General features: G+C 47.9%; 1 protein-coding gene across 1 annotated transcript in view; it reads right to left on the bottom strand.

The window, feature by feature from the left end:
• Positions 1-5,177, bottom strand: part of MTOR (mechanistic target of rapamycin kinase) — a 113,608-nt gene that overhangs the window by 33,862 nt on the left and 74,569 nt on the right. The window lies entirely within an intron of this gene.

The following is a 5,177-nucleotide window of genomic DNA, read 5'->3' as shown; positions in this document are numbered from 1 at the left end:
ATAGTAGGGCAGTCATTCACTTCATCATTTCTCCAGCACATGGTCAAGAGAGCCATGGACACAGGTATTCTAACTCAATACACGGCCAAGATCAAAAAGGAAGAGGAACTGGGCAGCCACTCTGCCCTAAACACTTACCGAAGCTCAGTGACAAGTAGGATGAACCTCGGTACTGGTTTTGTGCCTTCCAAGCCTAGAAGCCTTCCCTATGGGGTCCTGCTGGGGGTTACCTTAGAGCAGTAGTTCTCCAGTCGTCATGTGCCTCAGAATCCCCTGGAGGGCTCCTTCATCTAGACTGATGGGTGCTACCCTGTAGTTTCTGATTCGGGTCTGCATTGGGGCCTGAGAATGTACATTTCTAATAAGTTTCTAGATGATGATGCTGTGGTCTAGGGGCCACAGTTTGAGAACCACTGGCTCAGGGCATAGGAACAGCTCCTCTGGGCAGCATATTTTTGTTGGGGTCCTGCCTGGAGTTAGGAGAGAAGGCTATAGGATCTCTGAAAGGTCCTTCTAACCCTAGAATTCAAATTCTTATAGCTCGTGGCCACAGCGATTCAATATCCTTCTAGTCTTTTGTCAGGAACACTTCTTTCTGTGCCACGGGTCTAAGGATTTAGCTTTGCTTTTCATTCAGAGGCAGGGAGCAAGTTCAATGTGAAACACACCAACTATTACCGCAAGGGACAAAGCAGGGGGGTGCAGGGCAGTGTCCTGGAAAGGCTGCGCCCTGGCAGTGGACACGGGCACCGCCTTTACACTGTGGCTGTGTCAACAGCTGTCAGACCCAGTTGGTATAAATGAGGTGGGGTTCCTCTCCTACGAACATTTGTTACAAATAAGAATGCAGACTATACAGAGCCCTAACTCTCAAAGGCAGTGGCGGGGGAACAAAATCGAATAAATAAAAAACATGAGACCGTGGGGCAAACACTAGGATCTGTTTTCCAAGCCCTCACTGCACACCCCAGAGGACAAGGTCAAAGGCCCGCCCCCAGGAAGCTGACTTTTATACCAGTGTAGCAGCAGAAGCTGAGAAAGTGTTCTTTCATCTGGAACACCAAAGTGGTTGGCTCTCCCAAAGAGTCTGTTCTCGAGGGCCCAGAAGCCATGTAAGGAAGAGCATGTGGAGGTTCACCTAGGTTCCCCCTGGCTGCAGGTATGGCAGTGTGTGCCACCGGGCTGGGGGGCCGACTCTTGCAGTTAGCTTACTGGAGGCAGATGAAACTGGAGGGAGGGGTAGGGTCTTAACCCTGTGGTAGCCCCCGATCATTCCTGATGCCACCTCTGGTGAACTCCTGCCTCAGGCATGGTCAAGAGATACACTCTAAGCAAAAGCAATTTAGAAATTGCACTCTAAATAGACTTGATTTGAATAAACCGTGTAAGAAGCCTACATATGATCAGGAAAATAATTCTGCTTCTTTCATCTCTTTTAAAATCTCTTTTCGTCTGCCACACTCTTAAATCCCTTGGTCAGCATCACTGGCCACTTATACTTTATAGGTAATTATAAAACTGAAATAAATCCAAGAGATCAGAGGCAATGGGACTAAGTACTGCAATGTCAGGAGACCTGGCTGATGTTGCTCCTGGGAGACCTCAGGCCGGCTGTGTCAACGTCTACGGGCCTCAGTTTCCCAACTGTCACATAAAGGGACTAGACAAGATTGCATCTAAAATCTCTCCTAATATATACAAGCTGTCCCTACTTAACCCAACTAAGAAAAGTGGTCGTCTTTCACCTATTTCTCGCTTAGGGAAAAAAAGTGCAGCTCACTGTCAGCATTGATTTAACATCACGTGTAGGAAGGCTGTTTTCTAGGAGTTGACATTTCAGCGTTTAAGAATTACTATATTTTGTAAATGGAAACAGTGCTCCTAAAAACAAAATGTTATAAATAGCATGATGTCATTCATTTCCAAAGACTGTTGATATACAAGAGTGATGCGAAAATAATAATAAAATCAAGATGGGGGTGGCTCCATAGGGTAAAGGTTAGCACGTCTGCTTTATACACACAAGGTCCTAGGTTTGCGCCCCGGGTGGAGCCACAGACCATATCCCGGGGGCGCAGTGCCAGGGGCACGGTGCATCGCAAGCGTGTTGGGGGAGACGCCCGCCTTCAGAGATCCAGTTCTTAAGGGGAAATGGCAACATCTGTAGGTCAGGGGTGGAAGTGGCGGGGCACGGGGGGATCAAAGAGGGGGAAAAAATAATAAAAGCAAGATATTTCATGGCAAACGTTGGGGGTGAGGTTAGGACTGTCATCCGTGAGTTATGTCGGGGTAAACACTGCAGCCACAAGTGCTGCTGGTGGTCAGTATTCTCGAGGCACACGGGAAATGGGTCAATTTAGAAAAGCAGGGGAGGGGAAGGGACCAGGAAAGGTTTCAAAGGAGGAAGAGACAGTTCAGGTGGGAGGATTTCAAAAACTGGAAAAAGGAGAAGAAGGGGTGGGCAATTCATGAAACTGAATGAACAAATGCAGAGAGAAAAAGTTCTGTGGGGTCTGGAGAAGACTGAACCGCTTGGCCAGAGCTCAGAGTACGAGGCCAAGGTCACTGAGAAACAGGCTGAGATAGTGGGCTGGAATCAAAACGTGAAGGACTTCGATGCCATGCAGTGACATTTACATGTAAATCAAAGGGCAACTGGGATAGACTAAGTCATTTTAGGACTTGTTAGAGTTGAATTTTAAGAATGTTTACATACATTATATATATTTTTTATCTTCCTCTTAATAACGTGATAACCAATTTGAAAGTTAAAAAAAAATTGTTTTTGAAATAACGTGACTAATTCTTAGCATGAGTGTCTTCGGCTTTAGATCAGTACTGTCCAAAAGAAGAGCCTGCAGTGACGGAAATGTTCTGTACGTACACTGTTCGATACGGTGGCCGCCAGCCACGTTGGTTACCGAGCACCTGGAATGTGGCTAGGGAGACTGGATTATCGATTTTATTTAATTTAAAAATAGCCACATCTGGTAATGGCCACCATATTGAATAGTGCAGTTTTAAAAACCTGTTGGACATTAAAAAAAAAAACACCCATCCAGCTTTAGTGGCACAAAGTAACGCAGCAGACTAGACAGCATATGCTTCCTCACTGCCACCTCCTAGACACCTCTGGCTCCAGCCCGTTCTCCATCTCAGCTGCCCTCGGCCTTTCCTCTTTGCCACCATCATCTCTCCCCTTGGACGGCCTCTGAGCTGGCCTTGCCATCTCTTCTCTCCCGCCAAGCCCCTCTCCAATTTGCTCCTAAAGCATTCTTTTTATAATGTAAACCCATCAATCATGGCCCTCCAAATATTTAAGATGGCCGCCCAGTCGCCCTTAGGTTAAAGTCCAAACTCGTAACTTGGCCTATCAGCCCCACACGCTCTGGCACCTGCCTACCTCTCCTGCCTCACCTTTTACCTCTTTCCACATCACACCTGACTCTCCCCCATTCTGACCTTTCAGAACCCTGAATATACAGTGCTCATTCCCCCTCATTGTATAGGTCCAAGTTAGATGTCACTCCCTACTGGAAGTCTTCCAGAACCTTCCAAGCCTAGATTAAGGCTCTTATTTCCCACAGCCCCCTGGGCTTCCCCTTTGTAACTGTATTCAGTCTGTATTACAACAGCCTGATTGTCTGCTCTGTAAACATGGGGGAAGGCAGGGGCCATGTCTGTCTTGTTCATGGCTGTGTCCTCGGGGCCTGGCACAGATATCGGCAATGAATAAGCTCTCCATAATTACTGGCTGAATGGATGAATGGGGGACCAGTCCACGTTAACGAAGCTGGATAATCTGCTTGTGGGAAGGTTGTATGGCATTTTAACTATTTAAAGCTGTGGTTAAACTAACAACTGAAATATGGCATCTTGTTTTAACTATTTTAAAAAACTGCTGGAAAACATTCTTCGATACTGGAAAATAGAATGAAAAACATTTTACCATTTTTTTCTTCGACATACCTCCAAAACTCGCCAAACCAAGACGTAGGCAAGTGCTCAGTTAAGCGTTCCTGTTGCTTCCCCCTGGAACACCATTCACCTCCCTGCCCTCCCCTTCGCCTGTCTCCCAGCCGTAGTCTGTCTCCCAGGGAGAACTGCAGGATCATCTCCCTCCCTTTGGTCTTCCAAAGTCCTGTGCTCATCCCGTCGTCACTGTTCTCTCGGGCTTTGCTAACTACCTGTCATGTGCCTGTCTCATCGACCTCACAGCAGAGGCCTTGTTTTCTGTCTCTGTTTCCCCTGGAGCCTGGCAGAGTGCTGGGCACATGGTAAGCATTCTTTACAGGGGAAGCACCTGAAGAGGGCAGTCATCTGTTCATCTTTTCTAAATTCATGAGGAAGAGCAAATAAAGAGGTCTTCATCAGTCAGTCAATGTCAAGAGGCAGATGGAAGGGGTGGGTGCAGATAGATCCCAGGGGCGCACCCAAACCTGTCCTGTCCCAGAGCGTTATACGGTTTAAGTTGTTGTTTTAAGAGCCTTTCTATTGAGCACTGAGACGAGACAGAGAGAGAAAAACACCAAAGTGATAGATGATTCCTGGGAAAATACCGAGTGAAACAAAAACGAGAGTCTTAGGTGAGAACTCTGTATGGGGAAGCCTTTCAGATACAAAGGTCGGAGAGATGACGTCTGTAGCAGCCCCTCAGCCATCATTCCGGCTGACGCAGCTCACCATTCCCCCAAGGCTTCGAGGCAGCGCATGCGGCCCAGCATCAGCTCTGGGTCATCCTTGTTGGTGTCCATTTTCTTATCATAGGCGACGAGGGCGTCCTCCCACTCGTGCAGCTTCTCATACCAGGTAGCCTGGATCTCCTGCCAAGTGGAATGGGAGGACTGTTGTGAGGCGCAGAGAGCAAGAGGGGCGCATCTGTTACCCCGCGCGCTCTCCTCAAGGTGCCGTGCTTATGTATGACCCTTTCCCTATCGTAGCAGGCCTTGGCTCTCACTGAAAAGAACTTCAGAGTGTCTGGAGGTATGTTTGGTGATCATGGAATGTTCGTTCCTTGGCGCACCGCTCCGACGGAATGATTCCGGGATAATCTGAGAGCAGATGTCAGGCCACGTTCCTCCTTCCATCACTTCCTGCCAGACACAGAGGTCACCAGAATTCTAGCATGTAGGGATGTGAGGACAGGGGAAACCGTTTGGGACGGCAGGAAACCCTGA

This window comes from Pteropus vampyrus, unplaced genomic scaffold, assembly GCF_000151845.1.
Source record: "Pteropus vampyrus isolate Shadow unplaced genomic scaffold, Pvam_2.0 Scaffold86, whole genome shotgun sequence".
NCBI lineage: Eukaryota > Metazoa > Chordata > Mammalia > Chiroptera > Pteropodidae > Pteropus > Pteropus vampyrus.
This window is presented reverse-complemented; position numbering and strand designations above follow the sequence as displayed.